The 23,360-nt window shown below is 48.2% G+C and overlaps 1 long non-coding RNA gene across 1 annotated transcript in view; it reads left to right on the forward strand.

Annotated features, from left to right (window-relative positions):
• The window catches only part of LOC309686845, a 65,347-nt gene extending 57,007 nt beyond the window's left edge, over nt 1-8,340 (forward strand). Inside the window, exon 3 of the long non-coding RNA XR_014270588.1 lies at nt 8,122-8,340. This is a non-coding gene — a long non-coding RNA (uncharacterized lncRNA). The remainder of the gene's footprint in view (nt 1-8,121) is intronic.
• The last annotated feature ends 15,020 nt before the right edge of the window (nt 8,341-23,360 follow it).

The raw sequence follows: 23,360 nt of genomic DNA on the forward strand, positions 1-23,360 counted from the left end.
ATTTGTTCAGCTCAAGTGCCTTTAGTCTGTGGCCATGGACCTCCTTATGCTCATTCAGCCCGTGTGGACAGAAAAATTAAGGTGTGACAATAATAGAATCATAGAATGGTTTAGGTTAGAAGGGACCTTGAAGATCATCTAGTTCCAGCCCCCCCTGCCATGGGCAGGGACACCTCCCACTAGACCAGGTTGCTCAAAGCCCCATCCAGCTTGGCATTGAACACCTCCAGGGATGGAGCTTCCACAGCTTCTCTGGGCAACCTGTTCCAGTGCCTCACCACCCTCCGAGTGAAAAATTTCTACATCGGCAAGGTATAAAAAGACAACAGATTTTAAAAGTATGTGTGTGTGCATAATATGCATGTGCATGTGTACATAAAGCTAGATATTTAAAGACTACTTTAACATATCCATGACTTTTAAATATTTTTTGTGATTTATAAACACTTCCCAATCTATAAAATTCAGATAGTCTCTCCCCTGCTTAGAAAGAAAGGCAACATTTTGATGTTTATATTTTCAGAGGACTCCACAAGCTGCAGCTTTTGAGAAGTGTGCCAAATCTTGAGAGACTGCATGTCTTTAGAGTGAGCGTGGGTCTGGATGAAGTTGCATGGTGTTACTTGGTGAGGTTCATGTTTGAAAGAAAGAAAGAAGCCCAAGACAGCATAGCTCTCTCCGCCAGCAGAGCCGGTGAAGCTCTATATGCTATGTGTCATGCTGAAAACTTTTTAAGTAGAGCTGTGTCCTCTCTTTGGAGGAGAGTAGGTTCTTCTCCTCCTCCGAAACAGTCGTAGGGGCGATCAGGTCAACACGATCGTCTGCATCGTTCAGATCCCAAACTGGCCTCCTGCCAGCCTTATCATAACATTGACGGGGATTTTGGTGATTTTCTTTTTGATGATGATGATGACGTGTCATTATTGCTGCTGCTGGAGACAGTTTTGGCAGGCCTCCATTCCCAGTATGGGTTAATTAGCTCTCCCACTTCCACCCTTTCTTCCCCACCCTCTTCCTAAGCCATTAAGGCCAAGCGTGGTCAGAAGTAAATCTCCTTATTAAAATATTTAGAACCTTTCTAATGCCAGATGCTGAAGAAACAGTTCTGTAATCCTGTGGGCTTCCCAGCATTCAAGCCGAGTTGACTTCAAAACACCTGTATTAATGTCATGTAAAACTAGCTTGGAGGAGCATGGATCAGCAGAAATTAATGGGTTTTCTTCAACAGCTGCTTTTACAAACGCACCCAGCTCTGATTCATATCTCAGTCATCGCTGGCACTGCATCTCCCACTTGCTCTACTGACCCCTGATTTAGAGGCATCAGAGATGCCAATTTGGCACCCCCAAACCATCCCCTTGCCACCTCTGAGTTTTAGGGAGCTGCAGATTTGCTGAGAAGACGGGCAGTCTGCCGTATTGCCTGTGCTCTTCTATATGATCCTCCTGAACATCATCTCCAGCCCGGAGGCATGATTTGATATTTATCCTCACGGCCGCTGCGTGAGAGAGCAAACCATTAGCAGATGGGGCACTGAGGCACAAGCTAATTAAATTGCTGCTGCCATGAGCCAGACCACAGGGAAGGAGAGAAGAAAGCTCCTGGTCCGGTGTGTTGTACATCAGGTTGGAGGGCCAGTCTGCGCGCATCGCAGCTCCCGGCTAAATCACAGCCGTGTCTGGGAGAACACATTAGCTGCATCCAAAGCGGAGAAGCCCAGCAGCCCTCAGGTAACTTGTCCAGAAAAACTACCAATAACCGCTGAAATTTCAAAAGCAGGAATTAATGAATGGTGTCAAAACACAGCTGGTCTCCACTGCTTTTAACTGCTGTTTTAACAAGCTTAGAAAGTAACCCTGCTCTGATAAATGACTGTCCTCTTGCCCGCTGTGGTCTGACACCTGCAGAGGCATCCCTGGCTTCTTCCCACCGCCCAGTATGGGAGGACCATGCTCCATGATGGGGATTTCTGGCGTAAGCATCTGGGGAAAGTGATTCCTTGCTCTATTTTATTTCCATTTCTGCACCCACTGCTAAATCTGGCTGCCAAATGTCTGCAGCCAGCTCTGCCAGAAAGCTAATTGAAGGGAGAGCCCTCCAAACGATGGCGAGCGGTGGAGAGCTGTGGTTGTCCCATCTCCTCAGCTCCCAGGGAGGGGAAGGAAATACGTGTGCTGGGAAACTGCTTGAGAAAAAATCTTTCTGACTTGAAAAAGAATCTAAATACCTTAAAAAAAAAAAAAACAACAAAACAAACAACAGGAAAGTTTTGTGTGCCTTTTGTATAGTCACAGACCAGCCCAGGTTGGAAGGGACCTTGAAAGATCACCTGGTCCAGTCTTTCATGGGAAAGGGAGCCTAGATGAGATTATTTAGTACCTTGTCCAGTTGCATCTTGAAAACCTCCAGTGATGGGGACTCCACCACGTCCCTGGGAGGTTGTTCTGGTGAATGATTGTTCTCACTATAAAAAACTTATTTCTCATACTGCGCTTTGTTTCTGCCCCGTCGGTGTATTTTTTTTTACTTGCTTTTGTCTGGTTGTGATTTTTCCCAGTTCCTTAGGTGCAAAAAAAAAAAAAAAATAAATCAGTGTGAGTTTCTTGGTTTAACAGCATTTCGCTTTGCTGCTTCTGGCGGGGATCTGGTGCTTCTGCTGCTCCTTGGCAAAATCCATGTCTTGGTAGCGATGAGGTGCAGAGGATCTGGAGATGGGGCAGGGATCTCTGGCGCTGGCGGGGCCCAACCACTGATGATTTGGCCTCTCGTTCTTTGTACCTCATTGATTTCTAGGTTTTAAGGTCGTGGTGCTTGTTCAGTCCGAGCTGCTGTGTAACAGAGATTCCTTGAATTAGTTTCCACTCTGGGTTCAGCAGTTGTGGATGTACCCAGACTTGCTTTTTTGGGGGAGCAAGAGAGGCAAGGTGGAATCCCATCTTACTTTAAAACTTGCCAGTGCTGGATCATTGGCCATGCCAGTTGGAGGACTTTTCCCTCTGTTAATTACCTGCAGTGTTGAAAAAGGGTATTTTTGTTTCTGGTTTGTTTCTGTCAAGCTTCAACTTTCAACCTTTGGTCTTGTTATGCCTTTGTCTGGTAGACTGAAGAGCTCTCTTCCTGACAGGTACTTACAGGCTGCGAGGTACCTTTTAACTTTCTCTTTGATTGACTTCCTTGAGCTCCTTGGTACAAGCCTGGTTTTGTTCTTGCGGCTGTCCTCTGAACTCTCTCCAGTTTTTCCAGCGTTATTCTTGAAGTGTGGGTCCAGGTATTAAACCTCGCACTCCCATCGACTGTGCCAACCCAAGGCCCAAAGATAACAGGGCCTCTCTGCTGGTACGTGACATCCCTCATTTGTGCATCCAAGCGTTGTGGACCTGCCTTGCGAGCTCACGTTGGGCTAATTACGCCTCTTACCTCAGCCAGTCCTGTAGGTCTTGGATGTTTGAAAAGTTTCCATGTAGCTATTTCTTTAATGCGCCAAGTGTCTCATTAGTCTTTTTGATGTATTTTTTTCTTGGTTTATATTCTGAAAGGAGTTTTAGTGTAACCTTTCTCACTGTACTAGCCACATGTCAAAAATCTTTATATAGCTGAGAGCTGCTAGGAATGTATTTTACAGAGCTGGGGGAAGGAAAGCGGTTCACAAGAGGGAGATAATACTGAGATGTATCTCCAGCGTGTGGTGGGACAGGACAGACTGCGTGCCACGGGGGTCCAGAGTTCTGCAGTCTTTTTTCACCTCCTCAGCTCTTGACGGATTGCTTTCTCCCATGGAGAGTAACTGTGGAGATGGTTAACCTGCAGGCCCAATACCAGCCAAACCTCTTGTTGCTGGTTACGGAGTGTAACTCCAGGCTTCTCGCTTGGGCGTCGTGGGTTGGCTGCCCCCATTGAGAGCTTGGGTCGGTGCTAGCCTATTTCCAGACATTAGACACAGAGGGCTGACTGTATTTCCAGTTGGGGCGCTTTTATTACCAGTTTTATGTTGTTTCTTACGTATAGTGACTCAGAGGAAACAGAGGTGTTGATCTGATGGGGAACCTAGAAAACCTTTTGGTAATAACATCCAGATGTTTCCTTAGCACATCTGCTTAAGCCACTGTTGGAAGCCGGTGCCTTCATCATCCCTGCTCGTGCATTTTACTCCCTGCTGCTATGTGTGATGCTAATTTATTAGTAAGGCAGGAATGGAGGAGGGGGAAGTTTAGACAGCAGCAGAAGCAGGGACAACCAGCTGCCGAGGAAGCGTGGGAGAGGAAGGCAATCCAGATCGTAACCCAAATTACTCTTGCTTTTACCATTCGGGTAGGGCGTTTGGAGGTAGTCTTGCATGTAATTGTCCCCTGTTGTAAGCGCTGCGCCCCAGGTTTGCTTGGTTCCAGGTCATTGTGTACCTGTGCTGTTGCAGCTCAGCCATGTGGGCGAGACATTTGTCCGTCTGAACATTGACTTCGGCCAAGAACAGGGCAAGCTCCGCTTGCGCAGCAGCCGATGTGTGAAAAGGTATTCCTGCCCGTCCCCTTATTCGCGGGAAGCTGTTTCACTGCCCGGTTGTGTTTGTGTTTAGCACTTCAACACTGCCTTGCTAATCCCCGTGCCAGGGTTGTCAGCATGCGGTGTTCCTCCTGGGGAGGGTCGGCTTCGGGACAGCTCGGCTGCCTCGTGCCAGGGCTTCAGGCGGCCAGGATGCTACTGGAAGCTGTGCTTTTAATGTCACTGTGTCAGCATCATGCCCTGCCCAGGGGAATATCGCTGGCAGCCTTGAGGGTAATGCTCCGTAATTCCAGATGTCCTGAGCCATGCAGTCTCTTTCCAGGCTGCACATTGCACAGAATCACAGAATCACAGAATGACAGGGGTTGGAAGGGACCGCTGGAGATCATCTAGTCTAACCCCCCTGCCAGAGCAGGGTCACCTACAGCAGGTTGCACAGGACGGCATCCAGGTGGGCTTTGAACGTCTCCAGAGTGGGAGACTCCACAACCTCTCTGGGCAGCCTGTGCCAGTGCTCTGCCACCCTCAAAGGAAAGAAGTTCCTCCTCATGTTAAGATGAAACTTCCTGTGTTCAAGCTTGTGCCCGTTACCTCTTGTTCTATCACTGGGCACCACTGAAAAAAGACTGTTCCCATCCCCCTGGCACCCTCCCTTTAAGTATTTATAAGTATTTATACGATTCCCCCTCAATCTTCTTTTCTCTAGACTGAAAAGACCCAACTCCCTCAGCCTTTCCTCATAAGAAAGATGCTCCAATCCCCTAATCATCTTAGTAGCCCTATTGAGATTGTAAACCCTCAATTTACGGTCACAGCTCTTCTGGTATGTACCCGACCCTAGTGTGCACTGGAGCTCCTCACACCACACTGCTCTTTCTCCATCTTCCTCAATGACTTCTACTGATGGCTAATTTTCAATGATGTCATGGAGAGCACATCTTGGAGAGCAGACCAGTTTGTGGTCTGGTTGGTGCAAGTAGACAAGTAGTCTTGAAAGGTGCTCAACAGCCACAAGTTCTCTGAATAAAAGAATCTCTCATCACCCAAAATTAGGGCTAGTGCATCACCTCCTTCCAGGGGTGGTAAGGTGATGTTGGAGGTTGTCCAGATTAAAATGGGGGAAGAAGGTGCAAGCGTGTGGTTGGGGTGTGGCAAAGCACTTCAGTGGAGAGGAGACGTTGATGTGGTAGGTGTGTCTGAGATGGATGGCCCAAAGGTGTAGATCTCATCCTATTCATCTTTCTTCCTCTCTAATGTGTGACACAGCATCATGACCTGGCCAAGGATGGGCCGTCAGGTGTGTTTGGTTACATGGCAGGGAGCAGGCCTGGTCCAGTGATTCATGGGATGGAGATGGACAGGATGAATAGGGTTGTACAACCCAAGAGAAGCCTGCAGCAGCTTGATATGTGTGTTGGGGGGGCACCCAAAACAGCACAGCAGGTCTTGGAGCAAGAGAGACAGTGTAGCATGTAAATGCTTGACATGTAAATACAGAAAGCAGCAAGAGGTGGTCATAGAGACCCATTGCTCTGGAGTTGTGGATGGTATTGCCACCCCCATGGGTTAGGCCCTGTTTCCAGTTCCTGTCTTCTAGCCGTCCTTCCTGTGCTCCCAGGGAATGCCAGAGCCATTTGGTTCCACCACACCAGTTAGGACCTTGTTTGCTTTGGCAATGAAGTGATCCACCTCTCTTAGCTTTCCTGACCCAGCCCTCCCAGCTTCCCCAGCAAAAATGTTTGAGCCTTGGTGGCTTTGTACCTCCTGTGCCATATTCCGCCCCTAAGGGAGGCGTTTCTTCAGCAGTGTAGACCAGCCCTCCTGCTTCTCCTGCCAGCCTGTCATTTCACTGTGGGATTTCAATCCCACCTCTTGCTTTGCTAGGTGCATCCTTGTTCTCATACTAGAAGGACAAGTTGCCAACCTTTTCATTTCTGAATATGTAGACCAGTCATACCTCCACCTCCCGTAAGTAATCTCTTTGCCAGGTTGAAGAGCCCTGTAAGCAGGAATCAGAATTACAGTTAGAGAAATACTCTTCCCTCACCTTGCTTTTGGCATTTTTGTTGCGAGGTGTTTTCTGCAGTTGCTCCTTGAAGGCGCTTGGTGAGCACGTGCTGATACAGCTGTGAGAGTGGAGGGAGAGAGTTGATGGCAGCATGTCTGTTACCTGTCTCAGGAGCTCCCAGCCATGACAGGATGGTGTTGAATTGGGGCTTTTGTGCTTGATTGGATTTCTGCTGAAAGGAGTACCATCTCTGCTATGCCGTTGTAGCAGGAGAATTGTTTCAAGTCATGTCCGTTGCTCCGCCATGATCTCCTACATGCAGAACCCATCTGTGTGGTACTGCTCTTCACCCTTTCCCACTGCTAAAAGAGAACTCTTCTTTTACGAGGGTAAATTAACAAGTTATTCCCAGCTACCTCCTAGACCTGGTTTCTGTGTCTCCTACCCTGGCAGTCCTCCTTGGATGCTGGGTTGGAGTTGTGGTCTGTTCCTAGTGAGATGGGGCTGCCAGTTCCTTTTTCTGCGGCCTTGTAGATCTCTCCATCACCTTGATTCTCCATCTCTTTCAAATGTTCCCTGAAAGCAGATGAAGGCATGTACTTTCAGCATTTTTACTCTGGAGTGTCCACGGCAGGAGCTCCTGGAGATTCTGAAAATCTTTAGTTCCACATAATGTAGTTTCTGTCTGCACACAAACAACTCCTATTTTTGGCAAAACTTATGAAGAATTTTTCCTGCCTCCTTGTTGGACCAGTATTTTATACCCAGTGGAGCAATGTTTGCTGTAGTATTAATCAACACGCAATATAGTCATTTTGCTAGTCTATATGAATCTGTAGTTGAGCACAGAAATTCTTGTAGAATAGAATTTGCATGTAAAACTCACTCAATTGCATTGCATATTAAACCCCATTTAGTTTGATTCAAGTAGCTTGATGTTTCCTTTGTCGGCATTTGAGCTGAGTGGGATTTTTTCAGTAATGTGCCACTATGTTGAAATTGAATGCACCCTTGGGAGTGTCAGCTTCAATAAATACCACTTTTTGAGAAAATCATAATAACATTTTGAGAGGGTTGGCTCATGACTGTACATCTAAATTTTCCAACTATGTTTGTATTTTGATTTGTATTTGAAATGACTCATTGTTTCTAATGCAAGATACAATGAAAAGCGTAGAAGGCACTTTAGGCAAAATTTCCAACTGTTGAAACAAAGTGTTTCAAATCAAGATGAGTTTGAATTTAGCAACCTTGAAAATTTCAAGGTTTTTAATCTTTTTTTTTTTTTCCCTGCACTCATTTAGAATGGGAAAGAAAAATCGAGATCTTGAAACCTTCCAAGGATAATAGAATTGAGGGTTTTTCAGCTTTCTTTGACATCCTTTGTTCATCTCTGTTTGAGCAGTACCTTCTGTTGGCTGAATTTGTGGGCAAGACCAAGGTGTTGTTCTATCAGTACTGCAAGGTCAAGGTAGCCCTTGAAGGGTGAACCAGATATCACTCTCCCATGGGGGTAAACATTTCAGTTCTTTTAATACTAACAGAAATCATGTCTAAAACCTGAAAGTTTGTCAGTCTCTCCTGATCCAGAGGTTAAAATTGTGTTTTCTTTATAGGTGCATCCACTGTTTGGATGGGGAAGCTTGACGAGCTGCAATTTGGCTTGGATTACAATATTTCAAGACTTGCTGAACTCTCCAGGCAACCCCCCCCCTCAACTTTGGGGACAGGAAAGCTTCAGTTTATTTCTCCGATATCACACAAGGAGAAAGGACAGAGTTGGCTGCTTTGCACAAGTAACTAAAGTCAATGCTGTGTTGCTGTTGGGAGTTCTCAAAAGGAGAAAAGCCTGGAGTATAGCTCTCTTTTTAGAGACATGGATTTTGCTTAGGAGAAGGGTGCACAGGGGAAGATGCAGGAGGAGGGAGAAGAGGTGATGCTACAAGCCAGCTTCCTGACCTCTAGAGCGGGACTGAAGCTTCACAACAAGGTAAAAAACAACTCCAAACCAGCTAAACATTTTCCCTTCTTCTAGCCTCAGTCCAGTATCCATCAGACAAGAAGTGGGATGAGTTCAGGCACTGATTTTTAGTTGAGTAGTTTCTCCTACTGCCCCAACCTCCCTCCTGTTCCCTTGCCCACTTCCCATGTCCTGTGCCACCTGTGTCTGCCTCTGTTGAGCCCATCGCAGAGGCCAGCAGACACTTGATCAGGCTTCAGGTAAAAATGATCAGCAAATCTCTACATTCTTACTTGTCCACATATCTAAGATTTAATTTTTCAAGCATCTCTGCTTACTCACACACGTTAAATATATAGTTTCTGGAAGAAGCTTTGTGCCTTTATGCCAGAGGAACTTGCTGCTTTACTTTTGGACGTGAGGACGTCAAGTCCCTCACACTCATCTGCCCTGTTTGAGGCTCCAGCTCCTGAGCACAACAGTGATGTATTTTCCAAACTGATGAGATACAAAGAGAGCTGAAATAAATGGGCTTATCGCATTGCCTCATTCAAAGCCACAAGAGGAGAAAGGCAGGAGCTGGCAAAAATAGAACAAAATTACGTGGTTTCAATTTACCACCTTTGGAGAATTGAAAAACATTGGTTGCAGAAGAGAAAGTTGAAGCTTGATTTATTTTTTAGCTTCCTTCCTGCTGCAAATGTTTTTCTTCATAAGCGTGTGTGTCTCCTCACTCATCGTGCCCTGGGCTCAGGCATGCTGGAAGCGTTCCTCAGAGGGGCAGGCTAGCCAGGATTGAACTCCTTGAGATGAAAATCCCCTCAGAGGTTTCCCTGCTCCCCTTCACACTTGTGTCTCAGCACTGAGCTGGAAGGACCATCTCTTAGTATTAGTATAGAACAGGTTGCCCAGAGAAGTTGTGGATGCCCTGTACCTGAAGGTGTTCAAGGCCAGGTTGGATGGGGCTCTGAGCAACCTGGTCTAGTGGGAGGTGTCCATGCCTATGGCAGGGGGCTTGAACTAGATGATCTTTAAGGTCCCTTCCAACCCAAACCATTCTATGATTCTGTGATTCTGTGATTAGTGAGAAATTTTTAATCTCCATGACTCATTCAGTCATTGGTTTAACTGCCGATATTTCCAGTGAGAATGCCAATGACATGGGTAGATCTGGTGATGGGAAGATATGGCTGGCCAGGAAGCAACACTGATTTCACATAAATGAAGAGACTATCTATGACCAAGAGTGTAGCTACTACATTTCTACGGAGGTTTAAAATGGAGAGAGGAAGGACTCTTTCAAAGTCTGGGTCTTGCGCAGTTCCTTGGAAGCACCAAATTGAAATACTTGCAAGTTAAGCATGAGTTTCTGTTTCAGAGTGGACGTTGGGATGTTAGTCTTCAGTCTGAGGGGGAAATTCCCCCGTTTAAAGGTGATGGTGGGGAAGTATATGATACATGTTGAACAGCAGCTGTGCTGATGAAGATGAGAAGGAGTAGAAGTGGCTGTACAGAGCGAGACCATCTAGTTCGGTATCTCCCTTGATGATAACCAAGAGAGGGAAGATTATAAGAAAGAAGACTCTAGGTGTGAGCCTTCCCCAGAAGATCCTTCTAGCAACCAGTGGTTAAACATGCTAAGGGCTTCTTAGGAGTGTCCTTGAGTTGTCCCCATGGATGAGATGCTCCTGCCATAGCTCATTACTTTCAGAGCAGCCCAAGCCACGCAATGTCTGGCCCAATGTCATGTTTATACAGATTAGTTCAGGTCACCTAAATCAGAGGTGCTACGTTGGGCTTGGCAGGAGAGTGTTGCAGCACCAAGTACACTAATGGTGCTTGCAGGCCATTAATTTTAAACCATGCTCTAACACTAGGGCTTATCTCAGGAGACTGGGGCTCAGCCCTTGGTCCTGTGTAATTCTGCCACTTAACCCCTCCGCTTCTTCACCTGGATAGCATCTGCTGGCACTTCATACAGAGCACCGGTCTGTAACCAGTACGATTTAATGAGAAGAAGAGACCTTAGAAAATCCCGTGCAGCCCCGTCTTCATTAGTCATGTAGTACTGTTGTCTCCTCAGCGGCTTGGTGCTCGGAAGAGAGAGACGCAGCCCCCTTGTATCTCGCAGGAGCCTCTTCCAGGTCTCCAAAGAAGAATGGAGTGTAATTTGGCACTTATTATTTCATTGCATCAGCTTTTCTGAGTCTGGGAGTGCTCTTAGCACAAGCAAATAAATTACCCGTCTCATTTTGCTGCGTGCTCTGCAGCCAGCCATATGTTTGAGCCTGATAGAGATTCTTATCTCACAGGCTAAAATTACTCAATGGAGGATGACATTTCTTATCAAGGGCTTTGCTGAATCAGAGAGTGGCCCTGGCACCCAGCTCTGAGACACCGCTCCTCTTTGTCCAGCCTCCCGGCCCGGCGATAAATGGATTTGTGTCTGTAGGTCAGAGGCGCTTGCGTCAAGGCTTTGTTGCAGATCCGAGGACTGTCCGTGTGCCTGGGAGGACGTGGGATTGAGGAGGAGAAGCAAGGCTGTTCGTGTAACTAAAACTGAGGAGCCTACAGCTGTGCAAACACATCTTCACTTGGAAGGTCCTTGTATGCATGGCTGATAACTTGAGGCTTTGTAGCCAGTAGGAGCCAGAGAGACCCTCTTCTACCACTGCAGGCAAAGGCTGCTTCAAATTGGGTGGTGTGAGTAACCATCCTACCAGCACCCATAGCTTTTCCCCAGACTTAGTTTGCATAAAGCTTCGTCTCTCCGTCCTCCCACCTCTTTAATGGACGGGTTATTTTCCCTCCTCTCTTTCCCTTTCTCTCTTTGTGTGCTTTGGAGTTTATCTGGTGGTTGCTGATGATTCAAGGTGTTCTCTGGGTGTTTAGCAGGTAGGAGAGAGCCAGGGAGAAACCACTGCTCTTCTTTATAGCTTCTTCCTGCCCAACATCTTCCCTTTGCCTTCTCTTTGCCTCTTTGCTGTGGAGAACTGACTGCATGGGATGTTTGGCTTCTGCAAGGCATCTGGGCAAAGCTCTTGATGGAGAGTGGAGGGACCTGTTGGTGGATTGTCCTTTCCTCTAGCTGGGCTCTGTCCACAAAGGCAGGTTTGTCCCTAGGAGCCTTCCTGGGCAGAAAGCAAGACCAGCCACCCACCCAGCCACTCAAAACTCTCTGTAAGAGGTTCCTGGAATAGGCGACTCTGAATTAAGTGTCTTTGTTTTCTCCTCACAGAAGGATGTCTTCACCAGGTCAATACTCTTGTACAGTGGTGTACAAAGTACAGGGCAGGGTCATCTTCTCAGCTCAGAATAAATCTGGTAAAATGCCCTCTTCCATGGAGAGAGACTGTCTGAATGTGCACCATGAGTTTCTTCCGCTAAATGGTCTCACATGAGTTCTTCAGTTTTTCTGTGACCATAACAAGTTACTTCACCCACCCACCCACCACAAGTATCTTCAAGCTGGCCTGTGGCAGCCATGTAATGCACAGCAGGAGGTCAAGTCCCAGGTGTCCAACAAAAGACATTCCTTATGTTGGCATAAGTTTGACAACCGTGCCAGGTATGGTGGGGACATTGTGGCTGAAGGTCCCACCATGAGTACCCTTGCTGGCTCAGCCCTGGGGTGCTCTTGAGAGTGTGGGATGGGTCTCGAAGCAATGCCACCTGGAGAGGACCATTTTGTTTCAAAGAACCAAACCACTGGCAGCGTCCCATGGAATGCCTGGAGATAACAGCCCTCTGTGGTGTGGCGGTGGGCCAAGACTGTGCTGTGAGTGACTCCTCGAGGCGGTTCTTCTGCCATTTGCAGCAGCTGTCCTCTTTGTCAGCCTGCACGAAGTGCTGGGGCTTGATGGGTGCAGCATCCCCAGGGAGCCCCACCCCTGGGTCAGAGAGTGGGACAGTGCCACCCTCCTTGTGGGTGACACCATCCCTGGAGATGTGCAGCCTTCCTTCTTCTCCTGAAACGATGTCTGCAGCCTGATTTTGAGTTTTTTCCATGTCCTGCCTCCTGCTTTCTGTTGCACAGCCCAGCACCTATCACAGCTCACACTATGGGGGTCCCAGGCACCTCCAGGTGCCATCACGCATGGGCTGGGTCCCCCTTCCTTCAGACTTTCTCTCTTCACCATTCTCCTCCTTGAGTCGCGCTGAGTCACCCTGGCCTCGCCACAGTGACCTCGGGCCGGCCCGTCAGCCCCTGGCCCTACACCAGCACTTGGGCAACCTCTGCCCAAACACCGGTGCCTGGAGGTCACGCTGGGATGGAGGTCACCAGGGCAGTGGATGACCAGCTGGCCCTTGGGCTTTGCTCCCCGGCCAGGTCAGGACCACATCGCACCGCAGTCAATGTTTTTCCCCGTTACCTATCTCCTGCTGAGGTGTCTGTTTATGGCCAGTTTGCCTTCGGGTGCAGCGTTGTCCCATCCTCTGGAAAGGGGTGGTTGCCTCAGGGGTGGTTGTGGGGAAGCACCATGCTCAGGGCTGGTGGCTAGCTGGGTGACCAGCTGGTGTAGCCGGGTCACACCCAGCTGAGACAGCCTGGCTTGTCCTGCCAGGTGCCTGCTCTTCATCCTGTTGCAGGTTCACGTTGAATTTGTGAAAAGAGGAGAGGGGGTTCCCTCTAACTGCCAACTGTGTGCTCTGTCTGTCCGTCATCCCGGGCATCCAGTCTTGCTGTGGCTCCTGAATTATTGCAGATAACCTTAGCTGAGGTGAACTTAGGCAGCGTACCCACTGTGTGCTCCCTATATGCTCACAGCGTGCACCCTGCATACCCGTAGCAAGCATCCCACGTGCCCACGGCATGCACCCCACGCACCCACGGCATCACTGCATGCACCCCACGCACCCACGGCACGCACCCGGCGCACCCCTAGCATGCGCATCTCAAGCATGTCAAGATTACGTGCCGGGTGGCGGTGCTTGAGGTGATGAGGAGAGCTCGCATCTTTGCTTCACTTCCCAGGCTGAGTTTGCAGTTGGAGAAAAAAAAAAAACCCCAAACCTATCATGTTATTTGTCAGCCGAGGTCGTTTTTCCCTAGAAGCCACCAGGGCGCAGTCAACCTGGAACCCACAGTGCTCTTGCTGGAAACCACTTCTGGGTTAGGTTTGCACGCTCATAGGGGGAGGGTTGAAGCGATTCCAGTGCGTGGCCGGGAGGTTGTCAGTGCCCAGTTTTGGTCCTGCTTTGGTGCAGCCTCAGGTGATGTTGCAGCAGAGACCTGTGGAGCAACCTGTTGGGGCTGTGGTTGACTGTGGCTGGTGACCGTCCCATGTGTATCTCTGGGAGAGTGGGAATGGGGACTGGAAGGGCTGAACTACCAAATTATTCCCAAATGCTTGAATCACCAAATCTGTTTAGTACAGCTGCTGCCAGCCAGGTAGGAGTCATTGAGTATAAAAGAGCCTCCAAAACATCTGCTCCATGCTCAGGCTTTCCCGGTTCCAGCATAGGCTGGTGTGTGCGAAGCGGGACAATGCGTTACACCACGGGGAAGAAGCCGACAAGCTCAGTCCCTCCCATTTCAAGTAGGTCAGAAAACGTCTATTAGAAGGGGAAATCTTCAGTAAGAATTAACTGGGAACCTCTCCTGTACAGCTTTGGTGTCTTGAAAACGCAGAGCCCCTTTTCAAAGGTGCTGTGGACAAACCCCGTGTCCTGCACTCTGCGCTTGCTCCAACCAACTCTCCGTGCTGGCTTTTCCCCATCCAGGTTCTGTCCTCACGTCCAAACTGTGCTTGATCATCTTCCCGCCCGATTTGTTACAGTAACAAACAGCTCATTTAGATAATTGCCATCTAGCTTTAATTAAGATTCTCCATGCCTTTTTATCTCAAAGAAAAAAAAAAAAAAAAAAAGGTTTTCATCTTGATTGCTCCGGAGTATGGGAGCGTTCAACCGGGTGCCCTTGACTTGGGCAGTGATTTAAGCACACGCGTGAGTGCTTTCCTGGTCTGAACCAAAATTACAGTAAATCTTGACGACTCTCAGCAGGAGTCTTTCATCTGCATGAAGCTCTGTGTAAGCGAAGGAAGCACTGACAACTCCTGGAGCCGGCAGAAAGAATGTGTAAATCCTGGCAAGGAGGTGAATTACTGCGGAGTTCAAAGCATGACACGCGCCTTTATGTGCTCTATCTCAGTTGTCAGGAGGGAGTTAGCGCTTAAAATGTGATGCTAGGGATGGGGGCGGGGGGGGTGTCGTTTTGTGCTTTCTGAATTTTGCCAAGCGCTCAGGAGGGTGGGTGCTGCTCCATCCCTCAAACTCCAGCTGGCTGAGCATCGCGGGATGCAGGATGAAGCTGCGCTGGAGTCCCTCATTTCCTTTGGTGCTGCAGGAGTAACTTTACAAAGCAGTTGGTCCATAGCTCAGGAAATGTTTTTCTCCTGACCACATCCTTAGCTAGCAATTGCCCTCCCCCTCTGGGAGGCAGAGGCAGGAAGAGTGAAGTTCTAGCTGAAGGTCCTCAGTTTTCAAAATTAGTCTGATTTTTTATTTATTTATTTTTTTTTTAAATACTTGATCTCTGTATTATTCTCTAAGGTATCCTTCACTGGGCTTTGCAGAATGATTAGTTTCTTTTGAAAATTTTAAAAAGGGAAGTGTCCCAGTGATGCTGCGCAACTCCAGAGGACTGCATGGGATGCAGGCAGGGGGTAATGCCAGAAGGAAGGTATTAGAGGTCAAAAAAAAAAAATACAATTGATGCAAAGAAATGAAGAAATTCAGCCTGGTGAGGGCATAGAGCAGCAAAACACCTTCCCAAGGAGAGACAGAGCATCACTGCTTCGCTTGTGTGACACAGTGTCCAGCTCTCTTCCCCAGGGGACGGGCTGGTGCATCTTTTCCATCTCTAATGTCTCCGCTTCCTCATATCTGACGTAAATAATTTATAAGGTTCGAAACATGATCAGGGGGCCGTCTGTGCAGGAGGAAGGCTAAAGCCTGGGGCCAGGCAGCATGCAGGACCTGGTACCTAATGCGGTGCCTGTTCTTCATGGGCAGTGTGCCAGGAGAACGAGTGCTGGACTGGTGCCTGAGCCTTACTGAAGTCACCTCACCCAGTCGTTTTGTTCTTTCCATCCTTTTCTCCATGCCTCATTTTTTCCCCCCTTATTTTCCTTTTTCTCCTCTTTTTTTTCATCCCTTTCCCCTTTTTCTTTGTCCTTCTGTTTTTCCATTTTCTCTGCTTTTTCCCACTATGTTCTGCATGTGAAATATTGGCACCTTTTTTTTTTTTTTTTTTTGCCGGGCAGGAGGCGTTTTTGGCTGTAATTGAGCTGCGGATATTTTGTCTGTGAAAGAACTAAACACAGGGGCCGCCACTTCTGTACGGCTCTGGCTTGAACTTGGGGATGAAAAATCACCTGTTGGTGCAGAAGGAAGGTCTGCGGAAAGCCACGCTGGCAGCGGGGTGAGAGATGGCTTGAGGTGGCAGTAGGTGGGGAGGTTTTTCTCCATCTTTGAATTCAGCGTATAGAAGTAGCCAGTGAATGTAAAACCCCCGAGGCACAGTCCAGTGTGAATACCCGCGGTGCAGCTGCAGCAGTTTAACCGCCAGGTCCCAGGACAGTTGCATGAGTGCTTCAAGCTTTCTGGAAAGCGGCACGAGGTAGACCCAAATGGTGCTAGTAGTGCCTCTCCCTCCCCTGGCAGACTTGCTCCTCACCTGGAGCTCCAGGGTTTGGGGGAAGACGATGCAGAGTCCTTTTGCCATTCAGAAGGGTGGGTCAGCAAGTGCAGGAGCCAGAGGTGTTCATCAGATAGATCAAATAAATAGAACCCAAACTCCAGGGGTGGGCTCACCTGCAGGAGAGCTGCCTTCATCTACCCTGGTGTCCCGACGGAGCACCTCTCCTATGAGAACAGGCTGAGAGAGTTGGGGTTGTTCAGCCTGGAGAAGGGAAGGCTCCAAGGTGACCTTATATCAGCCTTTCAATACTTAAAGGGGGCTTATAAGAAAGATGGAGAGAGACTTTTTACCAGGGCCTGTAGTGGCAGGACACAGGGCAATGGTTTTGAACTGAAAGAGGATAGGTTTAGGTTGGACATAACAAAGAAACTTTTTACTCTGAGGGTGGTGAAATACTGGCACAGGTTGCCCAGAGAAGTTGTGGATACCCCATCCCTGGAAGTGTTCAAGGCCAGGTTGGACGGGGCTTTGAGCCACCTGGTGTAGTGGGAGGTGTCCCTGCCCATGGCGGGGGGGTTGGAACTATATGGTCTTTGAGGATCCCTTCCAACCTGAACCATTCTGTGACTTTATGATTCTTGAGATCCTGCAAGTTGTGGTGCCCTATTGCAATTGATCAGTTTGCACTGAGAGGGAAGAAACATGGCATTTTCAGTCCGTTCAGGCAGCAGAGGTGTGCTCATGCCAAGAAACCGCCCGCAGCTGCTGCGACTCAGAGGTGGCGGGTTCAGCAGAAAGGTGGAGGAGCGGATGAGCCGCGAGCCTGAGCATCCCATCACCTGCACAGGTTAGCAGGGTCAAGGCACCGTAAGAGACGATGAACGAAATGTTCTTGAACCCACAGAGATATTATCTTGGAGTATCACTTCTCTTGGGGTCTCCAGGGAAACAGGTCATCCCACCAAATGGGGTGGGAATCAAGTGTAATTACATTGAAAAGTGGCATTTGCTGGCTTATCTCACCATGAGCTTTCTCTTGGCATCTCTTGCTCTGGTTGTTTAGAGCTCATTTAAATGGGTGACTGCTCGTCCCTGGGTCTGGGTGTCTGGTCTTGTCAGTCTCCCCGCTGCCACTCATGGAAGTGCATTGTAAATCTCTGTATTTTTAAACTCAGGGCTTTCATTACGTCAAATGCAGCGGGGCGGTCTCCTTTTTGTGCTGCCTTAAATTTATCCTTCAAGCAACATGTGTAATCTTTCAGCACCATTTCAAATTATTGCAATAATATTATCGTAGACTAAAGTATTGTAGTTATTTATAAGAGCAGGATGCTCACGGTTTCCTGGGACTCTACGCTATTTTCAGTTTTTGGCTTCTCTTTGAGGCTCGTGTAAACCACTCTTTATTTTCAGCAAAGCATCTGTTTTAGCTTCACGATTACTTTGTCTTTTGGACTGAAAGGGGCCTCAGAGTGTTTTAACCTCCTGCTTCCCCTGCCTTGTAATCTCCCCAGGGTTTGCCAAGCTCCGTCCCAACATGAATGAGGGGCCGGAGGGGGAGGAGGGAAAGGGGGGGGATTCGCTTCCGATGAAGTCAGCCGAACTCCGTCCTGCAGCGGGCGAGCCGGGAAGGACCCGCTGCATCCGCCGCTCCCGATGCTGCCAGCACCGGATTAGGCAGCGCAGCCCCGGGCTGGGAAGCCGGTGGTGACCACACTCCCCCGCTGCCGACCTTCCCATGGGAAGCTTCTCCCAACAGGAAGATGCATGAAATTGTTAAACGCTTCCCAACGTCTTGCTAAAGTTTCCCCTTTCTTAATTTAATTTCACTTTGCTTATGAATTAGGTGATTATTAAAAAAAAATATAACTTTTTTGGACAGTTTATGTATTTTATTCACCTTGAAGCATCTGGTTCTACCTTTAAGTAGATAAAAATCCTTTGCTCCATCAGAAGTGCAGTGGATATTGGCTTTGGAGAGCACCTCCAACTCAACCAATTGCTTTACCCCAACATAAAGTGTTATTTTAGAAATATTTAGGTCACAGGTTTGAAAATGTTCCATCTGCTTGAAAAAGAAGAAAGCAGCATGCACCAGGCAGGTCCCTTCTTTCTTCCCAGGGTCATAACTCAGTGGCATTTTCTTTTCGCATTCCCATTGGTTTGCAGAGTGCCACCCCAGAATCCCCACCAACAGCAAAGACCTGCTGTGCTGTGCAGTCCCCGTGCATCTGCCCAGGTCCTGCATTGCAGTGGTCCTACAGCTGAATTACTGCAATGAGGAAAGTACAGAAGAGAGGGGTTGTCCCCCTTTCCACTGCAGAGTCTTATGGGAGATCAAACATCTCACCCGGACTCAAGGAGGATTACTGCACGGTAAAGCTGAGGCTTGAAGCACTGCCGACCAAGGATGTCCCAGCACCTCAGCCTTGAGCTGGGTCTTCTCCTGGGACTGCTGGAGCTCAGGGAGGAGCTTGGGCTGCCTTGGGCCACCCTTGGCTCTTGAAGCAATTTTGGGTTTCTCTGAGAGCCTGCTCCTGAGACTGGTAAAGGACTTTATGTCCATGAGAAAGCGTGGTGGGCGGCAGCAGCCTTGAGTACCATGAGAGCGGGGAGGAAGGGAAACATGGAGGAGGAAGGAGACTGCTCCTCCTTCCCTTGTCTCTTCCTTCCCCCCTCCACCCCTCCATCCTCCCTCTTCCTGCTCAACACTCTGCCCCCAGGACTCAGCCTCCGCTTCGGGGGGTCCCACCGCCCCTCCTGGGCAGGAAGCCAGTTGTGCAGCTGATGGATGTTGACTTCTTGAAGCCTTGCTAGGTGTTTTTGTTTGCTCGTCTTTTAGACAATAAGCGTGGGAACAGTTGCAGCCTGAGATGACAGTAGCTGACAGTTAGATCTAACATATATTTCAATTTTCGTTATCTTCCTGCAGCTATTTTCACAATACTCATATGAAAGGTCTGCTTATCTCACTCCTGCCACGGTAGAAATGGCTAAAGAAAACATCCCTGTTTGTTTGTATTGAAACTGGTATGGTTTGTGGCTTTTATGTTTTTTTTTGCTGTTTTGTTTTGTTTTTTTTAAATCGTCTTGAACTCTTGAGCAGAAGGTAACAAAACACTCAAGGGCAGAGTCTTATCTCTCCTTCATCAGTGCAAAGGTAGGACAACTACTGTCATTTAGCGTGGGATTGCATCGTCTCATTTCCAGACTCGGGCTCTCTCTTTTTTAAATAAATAGATGAAGCCCTCTGCAAATGCTAGAGCACATCATTACTTTTCCACTCCCTTTTCTTCCTCGTTAAGGTATGTTGCATTATAGTTATTAGGAGGCAGGTCCACTATAGCATCTTCATTAAAGACAATTTTTAAAATTCCTCTGTACAAACAGCTGCATCAGAGGGATGGCTATAGAGGGGTTATTCGGCATCCTGGGGCAATGCCAGGATTGCACCCACGCACCTGCAGCTTGCATGGGTGGACTGGAGTTTGTACACATGTGGCCACCCTGCACGTAGCCATCAGCGCTGGGAAGTTCCAAAACGAGCCTGGAAGCCGGGGAGACGGCAGCCAGAGTGGTGCAAGGGTGCCTTGGTACCCCTGCAAGGCTGGTCAGGGTTTGGGCACTGGAGCTTCTCTGGGACATCAGGGATTTGGGAGAGGAGCTGCAGGTCTTCATGTCCTTTCCTTCTTCTGGTAGCTGGCGTGGTCTCCTGCCTCCAGGCGAGCGTTCAGGAGATGTCCTCCAGCACAGTGGTGGCATTTGTCCAGCCTGGAAGGGTAGTTAGGGACTAGTTTGCTTTTGTAATTAGTTTGACTGAGAGGTTGCAGACTGGGGGAAGGAAGGGCTTGATTCCTCATGTCTGCTCCCCAATGCTGGACTGAGACCGTGCTTGCCTGGTGGGGAGGCGGAGGCTTTTGTAACGTCTTTACAAGTCTTTGTCTCTCTGGTCATTAGCTAGATGCAAATCAGAAGCTTTTTAAATTGGCTAAAGTTTGCGTGGAGTAAGTGAGTCAGACATTTCTCCCTTCACCATGGTCATCCTTCCTGCAGATCGGTGCTGGGCACGAGCCGCCGTGCCAAGGGCTTCGCTTGCTGCTCTGCTCCAGCAGCTCCAGGTCAACTGGAACCCGGCTCCAAAGCCTGCGTTCCTTTGATCACCAATTAGTGAACTCGGCTATAGGTAAGGCAAATGTTACAGCTTTCTGGGAACTGTCACCTGAGCTGCCGCATAAAAGGCATAAAATTAGTGTCAGGGAGCCAGTCCAGCCGACACGGGAATGGTTTACGCTGGCATGGAGATACAGGAGAGGACCCTCTCGGTGCTCTGGGACGTTGAGGGATTCAGCCTCGCAGCCTTTCTGACAAATGGTTTTTCTGCCTGCTTTGTAAACCATGAAAACGAAACATGCAGATGAAGAGATTTACCCGAGATCGTGTAGGATGTTGCTGTGCTTGAGATGAGAATCTTCATCTTCCGTGTCCCAGTTTTGTGCTCCGTCTATTAATACACCGATGCTATTTTTAGCTCTGTTAAGTGGCCACGTTGTTTGTAATTAGCTTCACTAATAACCACTCTTCCATACGCTGCAGGTCCCACTAGCGGAGCTGCACGCTCTTCCGAGCAAAGCTAAATAAAAGGGCGGCTAATAAAAGGCATCTGCGTTTTGAATTGGTGGTTGCTGAGCAGACACGTGTCCTTGGAGCTCTTGTGATCAGGCAGCTGCCTAAATACGGCTCCCGTACCTTGGTTAAGGACGAGGTGTTACTACTCGGGGTTTCCGGGGCGTTCCCGTGCTGACCTTTGAAGAAAGTGAAGCAGCAAGGTCTCTCCACCGTGTGCTGAGTCAAGGCTGCTGCTTTCGAAGAGAGATAGAATCTCTCATTACCTACAGCCAGAAATTTAATTAATGGCTGCAAACATCTTAGATGACGGCTATATTTACACCCCGGCCTACAAGGAGTATTAGTAGCTACTGTAGAGACCGGGAGGTGCGCTTGGAGCAGCTGGGTGAAGCTGGGTGACCAAACCAGATGCAAATCCAGAAGCGGAGGAGGTGACAGTGAGCTGCAGTTCTCCTCTGTGCTGTGATTTTGCTCCATGAAAAACACAAACGCTTCAGCAGTTCCAGAGTGAAGGTGCTATCTAAGCAAGTGGTCACGTTAGCGGTTAAGAAGAACAGGCTATTTTCACACATTTTTCTTAAAAATTTAGTCTCCAAACTTCCAAGCCTTAAATAAGGGACCCAAAAATGTTCTCCGGCTTGTAGAAAACGAGGAACTGGGTGACCACAGTGCTGTGTCACCTCACCGCACGCTCAGTATATGACTTTTGCACCAACGGTGTGTAGAGCAGAAGTTGTAGGGGCAGCCAAACGAGCTGACCTCTCAGAAGATGCCCACGTCAGAGGGGTTATCAACTCCAGAGCCGTGACCTCTTGTGAGAGCACCACTCGGTTGCCTCCAGATCTGCAAGATCTGTGCGAACGTCACCACGTTTTGCATGCAAGATTTTTTTTTTTTTTTTCTCTCCCTCTTTGATATAAATATATTGAGATTGTTATCTTTAACTGTGCACACACGCATGCAAGCCAAGCTGATTCACTGAACACTGGCGCAAATCATGTATGCTTAAACCAGCGGTCTTTATTTAGGCAAAGCCCCTGTTGATTTTTCCTTGCTTCTGTAAATTCCAGAGCCTCGGTCCGAAGCTGGCGCTGCGCGTTTGTTTGCCTTTGTATCGTAATACAGATGGGCAATCCTTGTAATACGACTACGGTTATTTACCGATAGAAATGTGTAGAGCTGAGATAGGTTGCTACATAGATAATTATTGATTTCTTTTTCTTTCCCCCAGCCCCTGCAAAACTGGCTAGGCTAAATGCTGCCTTAGACCAAGTTTTTCTACTGATCTGGGTCTGAAGACCTCTCTTCTTTTTTTTTTCACCCCAAATTATTTATAGATGGCAAAACGGTCTTTTCTTTTGCAGGAACCTCCTAATCTGTGTCTAATTTTATATCGCACATGCTACAAAAGCACTGCTAGGGGCAGATTACAGCTGTGGCCGATTCAATTCCTGACCAGAGCTTTATTTGCATCTTGACAGTAAGATGTAAGACAGTGGCGGATTTTCCCCCTTTTCCCCTGTATACTGATTTCCTATGAAACGTATATTTAGACATTTTGAAAGCATGTGCAGTTTTGATCGTACAGCTCAAAAAAGAAAAGAAAAAAAAAAAAAACCAAGCCCAAAAAACGGAGTTGAAGACTTGACTAGAAAGGTCTCAGAGCAGTAGATGTGCACCTAGAAAAAGCAGGAGAGGCTTCCTAGAGGACGGATCACCCTATTATTGACTGGGTCCAGTTCTTGTGTCCTCCAGATAAATTCAGATGGGAAGAGGTGGGTGGGACGGGCTGGGAGGGGAGAGCCTGGAGCAGCAGGGCTTGCTCAGCCCAGTCCGGGTGTTTCAGGGGGGTGATGGATGCTGTTAGTTCAGGAGCAAATGGGTCTCACCTAGCATGACTGTGCTTAGGTTGGAAATGAGAAGAAAGTGTCTAATCATGTCAGAAGAGAGGTTTTGGAGAAACTTTTTAATAAGAGTAGTGGGAGTGAAGTGTTTGGTTTGTTTCTGGGCAGGATTGTGTGTTTGCCTGAGTTAGATGCAGATGGAGTTCGTGCTCCAGGGAGGCCCTTCTCAATACCGAAAAGGAGAGAGAGAGAGAGAGAGAGGAAAATGTATATAATGAAAATGAGTTTGAGGATTCAGGAGAGAATATGTTGGCCTGGTTTTATTTCCAAATGGCTGTCCCTGTACAGAGCTTGTGCTCAAATGAAGGAATCAGTTTTATTCCAAGGTTGATGGTTAAGTGCCGAGAGTGACTGTCCAAGGCCATGGTTACGTGGCTCTTTTCATCTGACGCGAGTATGCCGATGCCAAAGGGGCTGATCCCACTGACTTTCCTCTCCCAAATGGGTTTCCAGCCCATCCCTGGCATTGGTGATAGGGTTCACGTGATCCTGCAGCAACCTGGGTCAAAACACCGACTTGAACAAAATTTGACCCAGAACAAAAAAAAACTACAGTCAAGCTTGTTCTTGATGGGGTCAATTCCTACACTTGCCTTACAAGACCCCCCATCCCCAGGGCAGGTAGGGAAGATGTAGGTAGCCCCGAGGCGTGATGGTGGGTGCAGTGTGATACTGCCCCAGCAGTGGGTTCTCCAGAACAAGGAGGACACGAACCTGTTG

This window comes from Vanellus vanellus (genome assembly GCF_965231255.1).
Source record: "Vanellus vanellus genome assembly, chromosome: 2".
Lineage (NCBI taxonomy): Eukaryota > Metazoa > Chordata > Aves > Charadriiformes > Charadriidae > Vanellus > Vanellus vanellus.